Source organism: Desmodus rotundus, chromosome 4 (genome assembly GCF_022682495.2).
Source record: "Desmodus rotundus isolate HL8 chromosome 4, HLdesRot8A.1, whole genome shotgun sequence".
NCBI classification, from domain to species: Eukaryota; Metazoa; Chordata; class Mammalia; order Chiroptera; family Phyllostomidae; genus Desmodus; species Desmodus rotundus.
The window spans coordinates 80,955,914-80,976,894 of record NC_071390.1 but is presented as its reverse complement, the minus strand read 5'-3'; the positions used below and the strand labels follow the sequence as shown (position 1 = coordinate 80,976,894).

General features: G+C 38.3%; 1 non-coding gene and 1 pseudogene across 1 annotated transcript; one reads left to right on the top strand and one right to left on the bottom strand.

Moving 5' to 3' along the window:
• Positions 1 to 12,493: 12,493 nt before the first annotated feature.
• The window catches only part of LOC112317721 (transmembrane emp24 domain-containing protein 2 pseudogene), a 49,229-nt pseudogene continuing 40,741 nt past the window's right edge, over positions 12,494 to 20,981 (bottom strand).
• LOC112317897 (U4 spliceosomal RNA) lies at positions 19,389 to 19,523 on the top strand. The gene has a single exon (XR_011651172.1). It is a non-coding gene; the product is annotated as a U4 spliceosomal RNA (small nuclear RNA).

The following is a 20,981-nucleotide window of genomic DNA, read 5'->3' as shown; positions in this document are numbered from 1 at the left end:
GAAAAAATATATCTTCACACTTTAGTGTCACACAGTTGTTGCCAGCCTCAAATGCTTTGTACGGTACCTGAGGGGTGGAACTGACAACATTCTACAGTGAATAATAGCCAGAGCCCTCTTGGCTCCGGCCTGCACCACCCCCAAAAAGCTACCAAACTCGTAAAAACTGTTCCAAAACAAAAACAAGCTAAACAAGCTGGATTAACACTAAAAATTCAAGTGAGATAAGACTGAGCTCTCAGCTCATATAACCTTTTGAAGTTGTATTCAAGTGATATGTGGAGTACACACCATGAGCCAGTACATTATACTTAATCATTAAACCCAACCCAGACTATTTTTTAATTTCCTTAGCTACAAGGAGTTCAGAAAACTTGAGCTAAAGTCTCCCAGATAATTCTGTCTGAAACATTTTAGTTGTTCTTTTCACTTATACAAGTCAAATAAAAAAGCCCTTTCCCCACTCATATTTCAGAAGTATCATGTAGTATGAAAAAAATCCCTCAGAAAGCTAAATCCTCTCTCAGAGATCAAAACTGTAACCCTGAGAACCCCCGGGTTTTGTGTAGTTCACTTCTATTGGAGAATTAGGATTTTTCAGATATCCCCATTTATTTCTTCCTCTCATGCAACTATTGACAGTCTGCTATCTCTGGCATTACCTCATGGTCAGTTGAAAACACAATTGTTTATCTGCAGAAATCTTTTGACTAAACCCATGCTGACTGTGTTTTCTCCTTAGATAATTGGTTCTGCAAAGATGCACTTGCCGCTTAATATGAACTATAGGCTAAAGGCTGTGATTCATAATTGAGTCCCACACTTCATACAACCTCTCACCGACATAACAACCACGTTAAACCCAGAGTAACAAACATGAAGGTTGCACACTTAGTTTAATTGCACCTTACCCAATTACTGAAATACTATTTTTCAGTGTACAAAAATAATACAAGAAGATTGTCATTTTCACTGATCCTTAAAATTAAAACTACCAAAGACAGACAAAAATCACCACACCAAACTTAAGACAACAGATATCTAGTCAAAACAAAACACACATGCTAAAGCCACCTATCTCTTATAAGAAAAGTCATATAGCCCCACAATTTTGTTTGGTAAGAAATATTCACAGATTTTTTAAAACAACAAAATTGGTATGAACCTTAACTTGCTAAAAGGATTGGGTTTTATTTGAATCAACTTTTGCGACTAACTTAAACTATTGCTATTTACTTCTGACATAAATGATAAACGAATAAATTGTATCCAGATACTCACAGCAGAGAGCTCAGTTCTGGCCCCTAACAATCAGACGTCTGGGCTGCAGACTGACTGCTACTGTTGGGAGGTGCTTTTATTTTTCTAACAAAGTAGCACCCTCTAGTGGTTTTTCAAAGTTATTAAGAGGTACACGCCAAGCATGTGACATGATTTGTTTACTATCCAACTACACAACGTCAAAACACTTAGGTGAGAACAAAAACTTACTCTGGGCATTACAGGAAGCACACTGCAACCTCATTCTATGTTTTCTCTAGAGATGATGACTTCTAAAGGAAAAAATGTTTAAACATCACTTTTATTTCACATCTATAGTGTGACTGAGAAAATATAATAGTTTATTATTATTCCCTGGTAATAGCTTATTATTATCCTATTACTATTATTCCTATTATTACTAGTATCATTTCTATTAATATTAATAGAAAAATTGCCATCTACTGAGCATTTACTATATACCAGAAAATGTACTAATTGTTTTACACATTGTGCCTCATTTAAAAGTCACTACAAATATATAACCTAGAAATATCCTCATCCTGTATTATAGACAAAATAATTGAGGTCAGATATGTAATTGCCCAAGCCAACTTACCTAAGCAAAGGGAAAGGAAAACTGAGATTCAAACCCATCTTTATATGTTTGTAAAGACTCTTACAATCCTGATTTAGATGAGCAGAAATGATCACTAGCTTTCACATGTATCCAGTCTCATGAAAGTGTAAATCTAAAGACAGTATTCAATAACAATGAAAATAAAATTGAAAATTTATATAAATTCTTTTAAGTTTATCTTAGGAACTTCCCATAGTCAATAAAAGTCAAACACCAATTCTTGGATGGCAAAGCCATAGTCACTAGAAAGCCAATTTAGTTCTTCATATTTTGCCATATGCCTTACATGGCTTGCTCAGTCGTATTTTATAACATTGAGAGGCATGTATTTATTCTGTTAAATGTTTCATTCAACAAAACATTTACCTCTACTTCTTTACCTCTAGCATTACCTCTACTTCTGACAGTCAATGAACTGAGATTTTTGCACTAAGCAAGTTGTTGCGTGAATATCAGGACTTATCAGGCAAAAAAGACCCCTAAACTAAGCATTTTTTCATGGCTGCAAGACTTATATATTCCATCATAAATGTTGAGTGTGTGGTCCCCAGTAGATGAGACCTTTTTAATATTTACATAAGGCTTGAAAGAACTCTAGGAAAGCAAACAGGGTTTGTTTGCTAAACAAAGAATGTTTACTAAGCATCTACTAGGTTCCCTCACATACATCCACTGTGGCAGAATTCAAACCTATTTCCTTTTTTTCTTAAGCAGAGTTTCTTCATTTCCATTTCCAGCCTACTTTGTACTTCAATGTGACCCATGCACTGGATTCCAAACTAAAACATGAACAGAAGCAATGTGTAGCACTCCATGCCTAGCCAATGAAAACCTTTCTCCTGAGGTCCTCTAGGCTCCTTTGCCCTTCTGGATGACTGGGATGGAACTAGTTCCCAGGTAACCTCAGACACCACATAATGCAGACAGCAGAGCCACAAGATTCAAGGAAGGAGACTAGACCCCTGAATCATTGACTAGAAAAAAAATCTGGCAAAACCCTGATGATCTGGGTCATTCATTTTGGATGTATGGGAGTAAAAATCAACTCCTGTAAGTTCTGAGTTATGAAGTTTTGCATTTGATTGTTGATTACAGCAGTAAGCATTACATTAATGCAGTTATTTAATATTCACAGAAAAGTTAGTTATGTGGGTTTATTCCCATGTTACATATGAAAAGGCTGAGGTTCAGATACTTTAATAACTAGCCCAAGTATTTATAACTAATAAAATCCAAACCTAGGTCAAACCCATATCTCTTTAACTCTAAACATATGCTCTTTAGTCCATGCTATTCTAACAGTTCATCCACTGCCTCTTAACAGTATGAAACCACCATGTTCCAAGTATTAGTCAGTTTAGGTACATGCTGCAGTAACAAATAACCTGGAAAATCTGAACTTCTTAAAATAATAATGTCATTTATGCCTATTCTCACTGAAGATCTTCTTCCTGGGACCCAGGTTGAAAGAACAGCCTCTTTTGATCTCATAACAAAAGAAAAAAGAATGATGGTAAAACTACATGATGGTTCTTAAATGTTACTTCCACTCACATTCCATTAACTTAGCCAGTCAACTGAGCAAAACTGATACCAATGGGATCAGAAAGCATAACCCTCCAACAGAAAAAGGAAAACTACAATTCAGAAAAACAATATATTTGACCACATCATCACTCTTGAAAGCTAAAAGTTAAGATGATGATACAGGAAAGTTATAACAAACTTAAGAGAAAATAAAAATTAAAACTAAATTATGAAAAAGATAAAAATAATCAAAATATCCATGAAGTGATATTCTAACCATGATCACCAACCCAACAAAAAATGTAATAAAGCTAAGTATTAAGTTAAAAGATACGGTCCGAATCCAACTTGCACACTTGAACAGAAATCAGATTGATGAATCATCATAAGATGATTCCATCTCAGTGGAATCTTCTCATTAAACACACACACACGTAGCTATTTTAAACTGTAGGTTGTAGAATAACTCATGTCTACACAGTTATAATATAGTTCACATTATAAGTGTGCACAAAGCAAAGAAGCGAAAGGCGTGTTTGACAATAGAGGTGGGGAAAAAAAGAAAGAGGAGAGAGGGCATTGACAATTATTGAAAAAATTCATAATTTGCTTATAAAGCCATAGACAGGAAAGTGTTGCTTCAATTCTAGCTGGCAGGCAACATTCCCTATTCTTTTCTTTATTTCTATAGTCTTAACTATATTTTTTAATAGTTCATTTTTATTGTATTTTTTCGTGACCATTTATCCCCATTATACCCTCTTCCGCCTCCACCCACCACCCTCGAAAACCACCACACTGTTGTCCATGTCCATGAGTCCTTTTCCTTTTTTGCTCAATCCCTCCACTCTGTAACCTCCCTCCACTACCTGAACTGTCAGCCTGCTCTCTATCTGTAAGTTTGTCTCTATTTTGCTGTTAGTTCAGTTTGTTCATTAAATTCCACATATAAGTGAAATCATGTGGTATTTTTCTTTCTCTGACTGGCTGATTTCACTTAGCATAATGTTGTCCAGGTCCTTCCATGCAGTCACAAAGGGTAAAATTTCCTCCTTTTTAAAGTGAAAGAATTAGGAGAACCAAGATGGCGGCATAGATAGACACACTGCGCCTCCTCGCACAACCAGAACTGACAGAAATCTAACGGCAAGAAAGTCCGACACCAAGTAGATAAACAAGAAACATACATCCAGACCAGTAGGAGGGGCGGAGACGGGCACCAGGGTGAAGAGGACTCGCCTGGCTGTGGCGGGACCCAGACTGGCAGAGTGTGGGAAGAAGGGCGCATGCAGTCCGAGCACTAGCAGACCCTGCGGCCCCACATTGGCGCACATATAAACCGAGAGGGCCAGACTCAGAGTGGCGGAGAGCAGGGCAGGCAGAGCGCGTGTAGCACACCGCAGCCCCACATTCGAACATAGATAAACTGGAGGAATGGTGGGGAGCGAAGCAGAAAGCGCAACCCAGGGCTCCAGCTCCGGGAAATAAAGCCTCAAACCTCTGATTGAAAGCGCCCCTGGGGGTTGGGGCGGCAGCAGGAGAGACTCCCAGCCTCACGGGAGAGGTCGTTGGAGAGACCCACAGGGGCCTAGAGTGTGCACAGGCCCACCCACTGGGGAACCAGCACCAGAGGGGCCCAGTTTGATTATGGGTATCAGAGTGAAAGACTAAAATCCAGAGGAGAGTGAAGTGGGCGCCATTGCTCCCTCTCGGCCCCTCCCCCATGTACAGCGTCACAGCGTAGCCACCAGCGTTACCCCGCCCTGGTGAACACCCAAGGCTCCGCCCCTTAAAGTAACAGACGCGCCAAGACAAAAAAAAAAAAGGACCAAATGACAAAACACTTCAAAGCTCCAGAAAAAAATACAACTAACCAAGGAAGAGATAGCCAACCTATCGGATGCACAGTTCAAAACACTGGTTATTAAGACGCTCACAGAATTGGTTGAATTTGTTCGAAAACTATATGAAAAAATGAAGCCTATGCCAAGAGAAACAAAGGAAAATGTACAGGGAACCAATAGTGATGCAAAGGAAACTGGGACTCAAATCAATGGTGTGGACCAGAAGGAAGAAAGAAACATCCAACCAGAAAAGAATGAAGAAACAAGAATTCGGAAAAATCAGGAGAGGCTTAGGAACCTCCAGGACATCTTGAAACGTTCCAACATCTGAATTACAGGTGTGCCAGAAGGAGAAGAGGAAGAACAAAAAATGGAAAACTTATTTGAACAACTAATGAAGGAGAACTTCCCTCATCTGGCAAAGGAAATAGGCTTCCAGGAAGTCCAGGAAGCTCAGAGAGTCCCAAAGAAGCTGGACCCAAGGAGGAACACACCAAGGCACATCATAATTACATTACCTAAGATTAAACAGGAGAGAATCTTAGAAGCAGCAAGGGATAAGGACACAGTTACCTACAAAGGAGTTCCCATAAGACTGTCAGCTGATTTCTCCAAAAAGACCTTACAGGCAAGAAGGGGCTGGCAAGAAGTATTCCAAGTCATGAAAAGCAAGGGCCTACATCCAAGATTATTGTATCCAGCAAAGCTATCATTTAGAATGAAAGGGTAGATAAAGTGCTTCTCAGATAAGGTCAACTTAAAGGAGTTCATCATCAAGCCCTTATTATATGAGATGTTAAAGGGACTTATCTACGAAAAAGATCAAAAATATGAACAGTAAAAATGACAGCAAACTCACAGTTATTAACGACCACACCTAAAACAAAAACAAAAGCAAACTAAGCAAACAACTAGAACAGGAACAGAACCACAGAAATGGAGATCACATGAAGGGTTATCAATAGGGGAGTGGGAGGGGGAGAGAGGGGGGAAAAGTACAGAGAATAAATACCATAAATGGTGGGTAAAAAAAGGACAGGGGGAGGGTAAGATTAGTGTAGAAAATGTAGAAGCCAAAGAACTTAGAAGTATGACCCATGGACATGAACTATAGGGGGGGAATGTGGGAGGGAGGGGGTGTGCAAGGTGGAGTGGAGTGAAGGGGGGGAAATGGGACAGCTATAATAGCATAATCAATAAATATATCAAAAAATAATAAAAAAATAATAAAGTGGAAGAATTAGTTAAATAGTATATATGAATGACCTATGGACATGGACAATAATGCGGGGATTGACTATGGGGGTGGGAAGCAAGCTAGGCAGAGGGATAAGGGGGAGAAATTGGGACAACTGTAATAGCATAAACAATAAAATATGGTTTTTAGTTTCTTCTTTTTTTTAAGTGTACCATAGTTGTCTTATCCACTCATCTACTGATGGACACTTGGGCTTCTGCCAAATCTTGTCTATTGTAAATAACAGTGCAGTGAACATAGGGATGCATATATTCTTTCGATTAGTGTTTTGGGTTTCTTTGGATAAATTCCCAGAAATGACACTTCTCCAAAGACAACATACAGATGATCAATGGACACGTGAAAAGATCTCAACATCACTAATCATCAGACAAAGGAAAATTAAAACCACAATGAGATATCACCTCACAACTGTCAGAATGGCAGAACTGGCAGAATCAACAAACAACAAGTGTTGGTGAGTATGTGCAGAAAGTGAAACACTTGTTCATTGTTAGTGGGAATGCAGACTGTGCAGCCACTGTGGAAAGAAGTACAGAGTTACCTCAAAAAATTAAAAATGGACCTGCCTTAGTCTTACCTGTATTTTAAAGGAAATTACTTTTTAAACTATGATCAATCTGTCTCATTTTTAGTGTCTCATTAGTGTATTTAATCAGAAACATTAACCCAAATCTTTCATCTCAAATATTTGATCCAATTTACAGTCAATAATGGCTAGTCAAACATAGGAGAGGTGATGTTAATTCTGATTAACTTACCTCTGTTGCATTATAAAAGAAATTAGTCTGAGCATCCCTATCTTTTCTGAAATCATCCTCAATATTCCAGTCTCATTGAATACTTGCTAAATGGATGAGTTTATGAATAAAATGAAAAGTCTTTTCGTTTTCAGCATGATTTTATGACATTTAATACTTAGGAAGCTCTACAGTAAGACTCAGTTATTATATAATTCTCTGGAACCCAGTAAAGAAAACCTAGATGACCCATACAAGATCTGTCCAGAAGGTATCCAGACATGCAATATGAAAAATAGAGACATTTACTGAAGACGATTCAAGATACAAGGAACATTGTACATAGGACAATGATACCTCAGTCCCCTTCAAAGTAGGCACAGTTCTCCCAGTCACCATCAGCTGCCCCATTGTATTTTCTTGAATCTCACTCACAATCTGAAATCTCTTCCCTTTCAAAGGTGATTTTAGTTTGGGAAAAAGCCAGAAGAGGCAGGGCACCTAACCTTGGTTATAGGGGGGCTGGGTCACCTGGGTGATTTGATCTTTTGCCAAAAAACCTCTGCATGAGATGTGATGCTTGAGCGGGTGTATTCTTGTGATGAAGCTGCCAATCGCCAGTTGCCTGTTGCCACAGCCTTCTGCATCATCTGAATAGTTTCCACAGAGTAATGTTCCAGCATAATGCAAAATTTGATGCAGATTTGTTGCTCTACTCACTCACTCATTTTGAATGCAAAAGCCACACAATACACATGGTCACTCAGTGGCATCTACTGCCCCTATTGACTAGTACAGTGAAGTCGTCATTTTTCATAAATGTTCATTCCAGTCCACTCTCCTCAGTTGCCAGGTTACATCGATGTTGTGCAAATGATTCTCATTATGTTAACAATGGCTGGACTTTTTCTGGACAGACCTCATATATGGTGAAAATAGCAGTGCACCAGAACTAAACATCAACTCCTAATAAGTGGAAAGAATGAGAAATAAATCAATAATAGAATAGACAATATAGTCATCTTTAGCAATCATGTACAGAACACCTATGAATTGAGTGCAATTATATTTTTAATATTGGCATTCACCATTAGAATGAAACTCTATGAGATCAAGTCCCATATCTGTTTCAGCTGCCATATCCTTAAAACTTACCACAGCAACTACTGCAAAAAGTGCTAGTAAGTACTCATCAAGATCACAATGAATGTAAGAATGGTTTTATAATTAATGATGTCTCATAAAGGATAGCTTTAATCTTCAGAACAACCCTGGAGTTGAGCTTATTTATCTCAATTTTATTAATGAGGGACTGATGCTAAAAGGGTAAGATGAGTTGTACAAGTTCTCATAACTATTAAGAAGCAGAATCAAAGTGACAAAAATTAGTAGGTAAATACATAATTTATTCTGCCAAGAATAAGTGCTTGATAGTTCAGTGAAAACAATTTCACTGGATTTGTTAAGTTGTGGGGGGGAGAACAAAAAAATAGAAAATTTATTACATAAAATGCAACCAGATAATTTAGTAGATTTTTTCCATGATAAACAACAGAAACTGACAGATAAAAAAAGAGGAAGAGACTTCCAGCCAAGATGGAGAAATAGGTAGATATACTTTACTTCCTTGCAAAACCAAAAGAAGGACAACAACAATTTAAAAACAAAAAATAATCAGAACTGCCAGAAAATCAAACTGTATGAAGTCTGACAACCCAGTAGTTAAATAAAAAACATTCATCCAGACCAGTAGGAGGGGCAGAGATGGGCAGCCGGGGCACAGAGGACTCACGGCAAGGTAGTGGCTGGAGAACTGGAGCAGGCAAGGTGCACTTGGCACACCAGACAAGACAGTGGCTGGCAGACTAGATGGTCCCAGATTTGTGTGAGGATAAACCAAGAGGAACAACTGGGGAGTGAGACAGACTGCACAACCCAGGGTTCCAGCACAGGGAAAGAAAGCCTCAAAACCTCTGGCTATAAAAACCTGTGGGGTTGAGGTGGCAGGAGAAACTCCCAGCCTCAACAGAGAGTTCACTGGAGAGACCAACAGGGTTCTAGAATGCACACAAACCCATCCACCCAGGAATCACCACCAGAAGGACCCAATTTGCTTGTGGGTAGCAGGGGAAGTGACTGAAAACTGGCAGAGAGCAGAGCAAGAGGCATTGTTGCCTCTCGGACCCCTCCCACACACACAGCATCTCAACACAGCAACTTGGTTGCCCCGCCCTGGTGAACACCTAAGGCTCTGCACCTTACTATGTAACACGCCTGCCCAGACAAAAAAAAAAAATGTCCCAAATGAAAGAACAGATCAAAGCCCCTAAAATACAACTAAGCAATGAAGAGATAGCCAACCTACCAGATGAACATTTCAATACACAGGGTGCTCACAGAAATAGTTGAGTATGGTCACAAAATACAGGAAAAAGTGAAGGCTATGCAAAGTAAATTGAAGAGAAATGTACAGGGAACAGTGAAGGGAAGGAAACTGGGGCTCAAATCAATGATTTGGAACAGAAGGAAGAAATAAACATTCAACCAGAACAGAATGAAAAAACAAGAATTCAAAATAATGAGGAGAGGCTTAGGAACCTTCAGAACAACTTTAAATGTTTCAACATCTAAATCATAGGAGTGCCTGAAGGAAAAGAGAATGAGCAAGAAATTGAAAACTTATTTGAACAAATAATGAAGGAGAATTTCCCCAATCTGGCAAAGGAAATAAATAGACTTTCCAGACTTTCAGGAAGCTCAGAAAGTCCCAAAGAAATTGGACCAAGGGAAGCACACAACAAGATACATCATAATTACATTACCCAAGATTAAAGATAAGGAGAGAACCTTAAAATCAGCAAGAGAAAAGGAGACAGTTACCTACCTACAAAGGAGTTCTCATAAGACTATCAGCTGATTTCTCAAAAGAGACCTTACAGGCAGGAAGGGGCTGGAAAGAAGTATTCCAAGTCATGAAAGGCAAGGACCTATATCCAAGATTACTATATCCAGCAAAGCTATCATTTAGAATGGAAGGGCAGATAAAGTACTTCCCAGATAAAGTCAAGTTAAAGGAGTTCATCATCACCAAGCCATTATCATATGAAATGTTAAAGGGGCTTATCTAAGAAAAAGGAGAAGATCAAAACTATGAAGAGTAAAATGACAACAAACTCACAACTATCAATAACTGAACCTAAAAAAACCCCAAAACAGAAACAGGAACGACTGAAGGAAACAACTAGAACAGGAACAGAATCACAGAAATGGAGATCACATGGAGGGCTATCAGCAGGGACGAGGAGGGGATAGAATGGGGTAAATGGTACAGGGAAGCATAAGTGGTAGGTACAAAATAGACAGGGGGAGGTAAGAATAATATAGGAAATAGAGAAACCAAAGAACTTATATGAATGACTCATGGACATGAACTTAGGGGGTGGAATAGTAGTAGGAGGGTGGGTGCATGGCAGAGGGGAATAAAGGGTAAAAAAATGGGACAACTGTAATAGCACAATCAATAAAATATACTTAAAAAAGAGGAAGTGGGATTACGAATATATTTATCATAACTAATAATCCCTGTATGAATAAAGGCATCAGACAGAGGTCCTGATAATGCCAGAAATTATAGGAATAAGAGAATTTAAGTTTTTTGTAGAAAAATAAACTTTATAACTAAAGATATTTTGTTAGCTTACAGATGAATTGCATATATCAGAGACATCATAGATAAACCAACTTCAATACACCATGCAATGGTAAGATGAGGATTCTTACTTCTCATGGTTCTAGATTCTGATTTTCTCTTGTATTATGTCACCTCTCTCATTTGTGTATAACTTATTGTGATATATTAGTCAGGATGAGGGCTTAATAATTGCCTCAAAATGATAATGAGATAATTAAAATAAAAAGATAAAAAAGACAAGATCAAATATTTGCCTTGCTTTTCTATATAAACTGTTTTCCAGATTATCAAAATAATCCATAAAAGAATGTTCCTTTTTTCTTTTTTAATTCAAATTTATTATATAACACTCATTACTTATGGTTTTCCCTTTGCAAAGATTAAAAAATATATACAAGTAACAAGTATACACCAGTCACAACATAATCCTGGATCATCCTCACACCAAAACCAGATGCTCCTTCAATTTTAAATCCAGCATCAGAGATCAAGAGAAAGTCATTTCATTTTATACAAAGCAAAATTCACACGTGCCAAAAAAGACCCCAAAAAAACTAAACTCAAAACTCTAGTACTGACAGTGCTATCAGCACCCTAATTAATGAATGGTCAAATGTCACTGATCAAATATAAAATAGTGGCTGTATATCACTGCAATGAAATCCAAGAGACTTTAACCCCTTTGCTATGAGAAACCCAGATGTTTCCAATTACATGAATGCACACCTACAACATGCCAAGAGTGCAGCAAGGGGGTTCCAGCACAGAAAGAAAAAGAGCTACCATTACTCTGAAACACCCAGGGAATTGGCTTTAACAGAGACTTTTTACAAGGTTAGGCAGAGATAAAAAGAAAATAGTTATTAGCTGCTTATGTCATCAATTTAGTAAAGGTGAAGTCCTATGGTTCAAAGTTCAAATTTAGGGTGGGATGAGAAATGTTGGGTTGTCTTATCTTTAAAGCAAAAACAAGATAAAGTATAAAAGAACCAACCTGGTAGCATACTGCAAAGTCACAGAGCTCTGTCATTAAATGAGTAGAAAATGTCAAGATTCTGACTGTTGTTTCTCATAAGGACTAAACAAAATGAATCTTTAATGACTTGAACTATAGGATAAGGAGTAAAAAGAAAATGCAGACAACTGTACTTGAACAATAATAAAATATTTTTTTTAAAAAAGAATGCAGTCAATTTAGTAAGGCCTACCCTAAACAAACTGCACTTTATGATGAAAACAAAAGAAGTTATAGTAAGGACTACATGGGTACATTCCATTCACAGTGTTCAAGCTCTGGAAGAACCTGTACAATGGAGGCAGAATTCACATAAGAAATTGTGCCAGTGCTATGCCAAATTTCCACTATCATTTTCCTAAAAAGGTGTTTTCCCCCAATATCTATTAATCACAAAAAAACATAAGCTGTGAATGTACAATTCAGAAAATAAAAACTTACAATCTAATGACATTATTATGACCAAGATGTTTGATAAACAGTGAATTACAAATTTTGGACCATCAGGAAAAGGCTTTTTAAACAACCCTCCAGACTTCAAAAAATCTTCAAGTAGTAGATCTGTTCCAGTGTCATAGCAACTAGAACAAGAGCTTCAAAGAAGGCCCAGAGGACCACTCTACTGTTTGTGTTGTTGTTGATGGCTCTGGGTATTCTCTCTGAACTTCCATGTCTTCCTGTTCCTCCTACACAGCTGTCATTGCCACTGCTAGCTCATTAATCATTTCTTCTACCTTGTTCTGTTTCCATGTCTTGTTCTTTTGGAGCGTCCCCAATATCAGTGATGAACATCACTATCTTTAGGGTCATAGCAGACATCCTATTGCTAAAATAAAACTTATGTCTTCCATCCATGTGAAAAGCAAATGTGTATTCCCATCATACTCACAGTCTCCTTTATAAATTCCTTCATTATCAGCCCCTGTAATCTCCACATCAATGTCCAGGAAGCCACCCTTAGCAACCTTGAAGATGAGGCCCACCTTGGTGCATGAGGTGACCCTCCAAAGAAGCACTCCCCAGCATGCCCGCCGATGCTGACGAAGTAGCCCAAGGTTGTGGCCAGGAGGGCAGCAAAGAGCACCAGCAGCTCATCAAGGTCACCATGGTGGGGCTGGGGCAGAAGCTATCATCACTGCCTCCTCAACTGCCACTGTCTGAGCCATAGAATGTTCTTTAGGGATAAATTCTAGCTACTACCTACAGATGGAATGATAGGATTAGAGTGCAACCTTTTTGCAACCTAATGAAATGATGAATCTAGGCAATAATCATCAATGGCTGCTAAAGGCTAAAACCCTTTGAGGGCAGTTGGGTTAGTTACAATGAATGGATCAGCTGACAACATCTGGACTCACTGATCAGTTATCATTGAAAGAGATGACTAGATATCATGAGCCTTTTGTGGTGATTCAGTGAGAAATACATACTACCAATAATGATGTGTTCTTGCTACAAAAGCAAACATGAATCTAATCAAGCCTCTCGACCCAACTGCTCTTTCACTGAAAGTCCAGGGGTAAGAGGAATGTGATAAATGATGCCTCCTGGAATGCAATCAGCTAAAACCAGGACATTAGAAATTCAAAAAACACAACAAGTAAATGGCAAGGGAAAAATAAACAGGAAAAAAGAATTGTTATTAAAGAGTCATATTGTGCTCTGTAAGCATATAAAGAGACATACTGAGCAATGTGGACTTGGTTGGAGCCTGATTCAAATAATTCCAAATGTAAAAGATATTTATGATGCTATCACGGGAATTTGAATACTGATGGATATTTAATGATATTAAGAAATGATTGTTTATTTGTGGAGGTATAGTTATGTTAAAAATAGTTCTCTTTCCCAATGCATATTAAATTTTAACAGATAAAGTAGTAGGCTATCTGAGGTTTGCCTCAACATAATCCACTGATGGGAGAAAGGGCAATATAAAGATTTTAGCTGAAAAAATGGGCCATATGTTGGTAATTGTTACAGCAAGTCAAGCAACATGAGTAGAGGACTCATGGACATGGACAATGGGGGGAGGATAACTGTGGGAGCAGGGCAGGGGAGAGCAATGGGGGAAAAGGTGGGACAACTGTAATTGAACAACAATAAAAAGTAATAAAAACTGGATGATCAGTTTTTATATTATTCTTTTTTCTACTTTTTAATTTTAGATTTCCCATATTGAATGACAGAGAGATCATGTAATACAGTGTATAGAGAACGTATCTCCACATCACAGAATGAACTTTCAAGGTGACGTGAGGAGCCATGTACAGCACTGCAGTAACTGGTTGAATCCCAGTCCCTAGAAATGTAGATTCAGGCTCACATATGATGTGGCTGAAAGACCAAAAAAGGTTTTGCAGGGATCATGACTCACAGCATTATTAAAGTTCTTCTCATCTCCAATATGTTGACTGACTCTGGCCTCCTGAGAGCTTCTTGGTTCTCATTCTTAAATCTAACTTTGATCTCCACCCTACGTATACCTCCATCTCCTGCTGTCATACTGGTCTCCCTTTTGGCAAGAATAATTGAAATATTTATGTCAGAGAACCTGTGCCTGAGGACGAGGGTCACACTGCCATATTTGGATAGTTGTTGCCTGGGCATACCTAACCTGCCTAAGTATCGCTCACCTCTGAGACTCTCTTACTCCTGTTATTTGCCTAGTTGTGCAGTTTTGCATGCTAATCTTTATCCTAATGATTTTTAGTGATCAAATTTTCCTCAGATCTACTAACATCTTCTTACCTAAATGACCTAAATTTTAAAATAGTGAGCAGAAGCATAAACAGCTTCTACCTTTTGTAACAGTGAGCAAATAAAAAGGCAAGGATTTATGAGCAACCTTCTTACTTGTCTCACAGCTTAAAAGCTGCCACTTGCGCTGGGGTTGAGAATGGGAGGCAGCTGCTCCCCTGCCACAAACCTATGACCAGCTGTAACCCATGATCCTGCACAACAGTATGAAACTAAAAACCACAAATCCATAGCAACCACCTTGGTGCCATGCAGACTGTGAAAAGTTCTAGGAAACATTTGTTTATGGTAGTTATGATGATTCATTGCAAACCTGGCTCTGTTTCACCACTGCCCACCCTCACCCAGTTCTGTACTCAAGTCCCCATAACTTCAAGGGGATCAGTATGAAGGAAAAGATACCCCCAACAATCTGGCCTCTATTTTTCCATGAATGTTTATTTTAGAATTACTGGCAATATGCTCTAGTTGTAAAGTCTTTTTTTGTTCCTTTAGGGAAAAGTAACATTGTATGCATTCACGTTGTTCATTTGCAGTAGAGATTACTGGGGAAAGTGCTCAGCCAGTTCAGCAGCTATGAATAAGAGGGCTTCCTTTTATGCAACCCTCAGAATGGAAACATTTTTTTAATTTGGCAAATACATAATTATTATATATACCTGCAAACAACCTTTGGGAGACTAGTAACCCAGATATCTGGGGGATAGATAATAGGGTATGCTATACCATTACAAAGAAAATCATAGGAACTGGTTGTTTTGAATCAAGTATGAAAATCTGGAGAACACCTGCCAGATTCAAGGCCTTAGGCTAGTAGTCCAACAGAAGGTAAAGTTGAAGAGGCCACAAAGAAAACACCTGAAATTTATTCTGGTTATATATAAAGTGGTGTTTTAACTGAGTACAAACATTTACAAAAATGTGTTGATGAGTTATTTTGGGAGAAATATTATGTGACGTTATACATATTTTAATTTATGTGCACACATTATATTTGGCTTTTTCAAAGTCAGAGTCACACTAATATGGAGCCAGACTTTTACAATATAATAAAACTATAATTAGAAATCTGAATATATGAGGTCTGTCCAGAAGGTATCCAGCCATGTAACATGAAAAATAGAAACATTTATTGAAAAAGATTCAAGATACAAGAAACATTGTACATAGGACAATGACGCCTCACTTCCCTTCAAAGTAGGCACCGTGGGACCTCACACAATTCTCCCAATCACCATCAGCTGCCCCATCGTATTTTCCTGAATCTCATTGATGGTCTGAAATCTCTTCCCTTTCAAAGGCAGTTTTAGTTTTAGGAAAAACCAGAAGTTGCAAGAGCCAAATCTGGGCTATAGAGGGCTGGGTCACCTGGGTGATTTGATGTTTTGCAAAAAAACCTCTGCACGAGACATTATGCATGAGCGGGTGCATTGCTGTAATGAAGTTGTCAATCACCAGTTGCCCAAAGCTGCAGCCCTCTGCATCATCTGAATAGCTTCAGCAGAGGAATTTTCCACTGTAACACAAAATTGGATGCAGATTCATTGCTTTACTTGCTCAGTTATTTTGAATGCGATGGCCACACAGTACACATGGTCACTCAATGGTGTCTACTGCCCCCACTGACTAGTACAGTGAAATCACCATTATTCACAACTGTGCACTTCAGTCCACTCTCTTTGGCTACCAGGTTATATTGTGCAAACCAGTTCTCATTATATTAACAATGGCTGGACATTTTCCAGACAGACCTTGTATTTCTAGTTGCTCTTTCTTTTTTAATTATTTTATTGTTGTTCAAGTTGAGTTGTCTCCTTTTACCCCCCCCACCACTCCCCTCCACCCCAGCCATCCCTACCTCCCTCCCCTGCTTCCACCCCCACCATGGTTTTGTCCATGTGTCCTTTATAGTTGTTCCTGAAAACCCTTCCCCCCTTCACCCCCTTTATCCTCTCCCACCTCCCCTCCGGTTACTGTTGGATTGTTCTTAATTTCAATGTCTCTGGTTATATTTTGCTTGCTTGTCCCTTTTGTTGATTAGGTTCCACTTAAAGGTGAGATCATATGGTATTTGTCCCTTACCACCTGGCTTATTTCACTTAGCATAATGCTCTCCAGTTCCATCCATGCTGTTGCCAAGGGTAGGAGCTCCTTCTTTCTTTCTGCTGAGTAGTATTCCATTGTGTAAACATACCACAGTTTTTTGATCCATTCATTTACTGGTGGGCACTTGGGTTGCTTCCAGCACTTGGCTATTGTGAATTGTGTTGCTATGAACATTGGGGTGCATAGGTTGTTTTGAATTGGTGTTTCAGGATTCATAGGGTATAGTCCCAGCAGTGGAATTGCTGGATCAAAAGGCAGTTCCATTTTTAGTTTTCTGAGGAAATTCCATACTGTTTTCTATAGTGGCTGCACCAGTCTGCATTCCCACCAACAGTGCACTAGTGTTCCCTTTTCTCCACAACCTGGTCAGCCCTTGTTGTTTATTGATTTGTTTATAATGACCATTCTCACTGGTGTGAAGTGGTATCTCATTGTAGTTTTAATTTGCATCTCTCTGATGGCTAGTGATGCTGAACATCTTTTCATATGTTTCTGGGCTCTCTGTATGTCCTTGGAGAAGTGTCCATTTAGGTCTTTTGCCCATTTTTTATCAGGTTGTTTGTCTTCCTGGAGTGGAGCCATGTGAGTTATTTATATATTTGGGGGATCAAAACCTTTTCTGAGGTATCATTGGCAAATATGTTTTCCCACACAGTTGGTTCTTTTTTCATCTTAATGTTGTTTTCTTTGGCCATGCAGAATCCTTTTATTTTGGTGAGGTCCAATTTGTTTATTGTTTCCTTTATGTCCCTTGCTCTAGGGGACATATCAGTGAAAATATTGCTGCATAGAATATCTGAGATTTTCCTGACTATGTTTTCCTCTAGGACTTTTATGGTGAAATGACTTATATTAAGTCTTTTATCCACCTTGAATTTATTTTTGTGTATGGTGTAAGTTGGTAATAGAGTTTCATTTTTTTGTATATAGCTGTCCAGGTGTCTAGTTGTTCTTTCAAAAGGCATTAAACCACTATGAGAAACTGCCTTTAAAAATTAATTAATTCCAAAGGTCTATTTGGAAATTGAAATTAGCTATCAAATCTTAGAAACTACAATTTGCCTGACTCTGGAGGAAGAATATCTCATGAAAACTGGGACAAAAGGTTACAAAGTAATGAGGGATGAATTCTATCTCTACTGACAGTGAAAGAGCTGGTCTCTAGCCAGGTTCAACTATAATTTATCACAAAATTAGACCTCCTAATTAGCATTTCTGATCCTCAATTTCACAGTAAGATGAGAGATTTGTACTTTGTGCTTCCAAGATGACTTGTTTGATTTTATAAGTTAAAAATATTGTAAAACTTGAGAATTCTAGTTTTTAAAAATTCAAAGCAGAATGATGACCATCTAAAAAGATGAATGGAATTAGCTCTTAGAAGAATTTTGAAAGAAACTAAAATCTTGCTAGATTGGGGCACTGTATTTTATTTTAAGTTTCCTGGGGAGAGAAATTTTTTAAAATAAGAACAAATTTATCAGCAAAAACAACTTATTCCTAGAAATAAATTAAATAGGAATTAATTCATCTCCTTAGTACATTAGAGAATCTGGCTAACATGGTAAAAAGTGTCATTTAATCAATTATGGTTTTGCAAGTGGCAAGAAAATGTGACTCACATGCAGGTTTCAATTATAAATCCTTTCAATAAAGACAGAGAAAAACAAAAAAAGATTCTAGGACAAGGTTCTGTGGCCTAAAAATGCTGTTCCCTGATTATTTCACCAAAAAATGTAAGAAACTCTTTCTCATATATCAGATGTCTTAAGAGAACTTTATGAAAAGCAGCTTTGTAGTCTGCATAAATTTTCTCTACCTTCATTTGTATTGCATCTAGGCTGTGATATTAGTTGAGGTTCAAAACATACACCTTAGATATCAGATATAAGGAGGTAAACTATTGATTATGTTGTAAAAATCTGGTATTTTGCCTACATAGTAGGCTAACCTGTTCTGTATATAAAGAGGTAGACACTCACCCAACCCCCAACTGAGCTAATTAAACAAGGACTTGACAACTTTTCAAGCACCTGTGCATGCTAATTGTATAGTGCACAAGAGCATTTGTACTTGCAACAATTTGTAGGAGTCTTTTTATATTAGGGAAATAACCTTTGATCTATGATTTCTGTCATTTGTGTTTGTTGTCATTTATGGTTCTTTTATCATATTAACTTATTTTTATTTTCATATGATAAATTTTCTTTTGTCTTGTTTCTGCCATGTTTTCTGTTTTCTTCAATTTTTTTTAAACTTCCATCATCTGAAATTTATTTAACATGTTATGTGAAAAGGGATCTAATTTTGTTTTCTTCCTGAAAAGTTGCCAATTAGTAGGGCATTTTTATTAAATAATCCTGGATTGGCACTACTGGAAATTTGTTTTATTTTTATGTTAAATTTTTCCCTAGAAGAATTATTGGCCAAGACCTGTAGGTGCTTCTTGAAACTCATTCTTTAGTCAATAAAATTAGGTCATTGGCTTACATTGTGATGGTTATCTTTAAGTTTATTATAATATAATATCCTGAAAAATAGAAATCAAGCTTTGCACAGTGGCAGTATCATAGCCAATGAGGTTTATCCAAGGCGCGATTATTGCTGATTGAAACTGAAAGACAGAAATTACAACTTATTTATTCTATATCATACCATAATTCATGGATTACTTCGCACATTTTCAGCATTTGGTAATATGTAAATGAACACTATGGTAGTAGAGCATGTATTCAATTTATTCAAGAACATTGAGGCTATTTTGGAGGGGAAAAAAGGAAGCTGAAACACAACTGCATATGTAGCCATTGAAGACTAATTTTGCATACTATAACGCCATGCCTACCCATTGTAATTAACAGGAAATACCCACAGATTTAGTGTAATCATAATTTGAAAAAAGGAAACAACAGCATAATTGAGCATGGTAACAAAATGAGAGACAAATTGTTGATTATACATCCAATGGGCAGGTACCTTCTTCCTTTATGGGAAATCAGACTTGTTTGTGGCTTAATTCTCTTGTGTCAGAAGGTTAATTCTTAAACTGTGAATTAATTGTAACTGTTATCAACCAAGCATGGTGTCTCTTTCCATTGATAGTGATTAGTTTAGGTCTGAGCATGTGACCCAATTCTGGCTAGTGAGACCTATAAGTAAGTCCACGGAATGATTGCTTAGGAAAGTTTTCTCTGATAATAACATAATAACATGAAGTGCAAGAGAGGCTAGAACCATCCCCACCCCCCCCACTCTGGTTGTTTTTGATCTGTCTCGAAATCACAAATTTCTAAAAAATGAAATGAGATAGGGATCCAAGATGGCAGAGGAGCAAGTGGCAGCTGCACTAACCTTCTAAGAGGACCAATCTGGAATTACAGCTAAACTGGAGAGAACTCATCTGGAATAACCAACTGAACAAGAGCTGGAGAGGAGCCTTGTAACCACAGACAGATAGAAGAAACCATTTCACCACAATGTGACTGGGATGGAGTAAGAAGGAGACTTGAGAGGGCTTACTGGGTTCCCATGGGTAGTGGCTGAAGTGACAGAGGGAAATTTCAGCAGCCACAGCGTTCCCCCTAAGAAATGTAGAGTCTAAACCCCAAGCTGGGCTCCCCAGCCTACAGCACCAGAGCTGGAAAGGAGCCCAGATAATATCCAGCTGTGAAAAGCAACAGTGTTTCTGTCTACAAGGGAGAGACAGCTGGAGACACAGAGAGCCTCTAAAAGGACCAATACACACAATTTCATTTGCCACCACTTACCCTGGGCTCTGGCAAAGGGGGGTGGGGCAGGGTGGACTAGAGATGCTTGAGGAGAGTCTGGGAATGGTGACTTTGGGGAGAGAATTGAGGGAGCAGCCTCCAGGATCCCTGTGCTGAGTCATCTTGCTCAGGCAGAGCAGTACCACGCAAGTGGCATCAGCCTGATGGAAAGCAATGGACACACCCATAGGAATTACTTTGCCCCACCCCGTGGTACCTAAGCATGAGTGCTGATTACAAAGTGACTAGATTAACAACTGAAGGAGAGAGCCACAGACAGTGGATCACTGGTAGTCTCTAACAGGCTGCATAGGGCTAGACTGGGACACCATCTAAAATCATCAGGGGCATATCCAGAAAGAGATGACAGTGC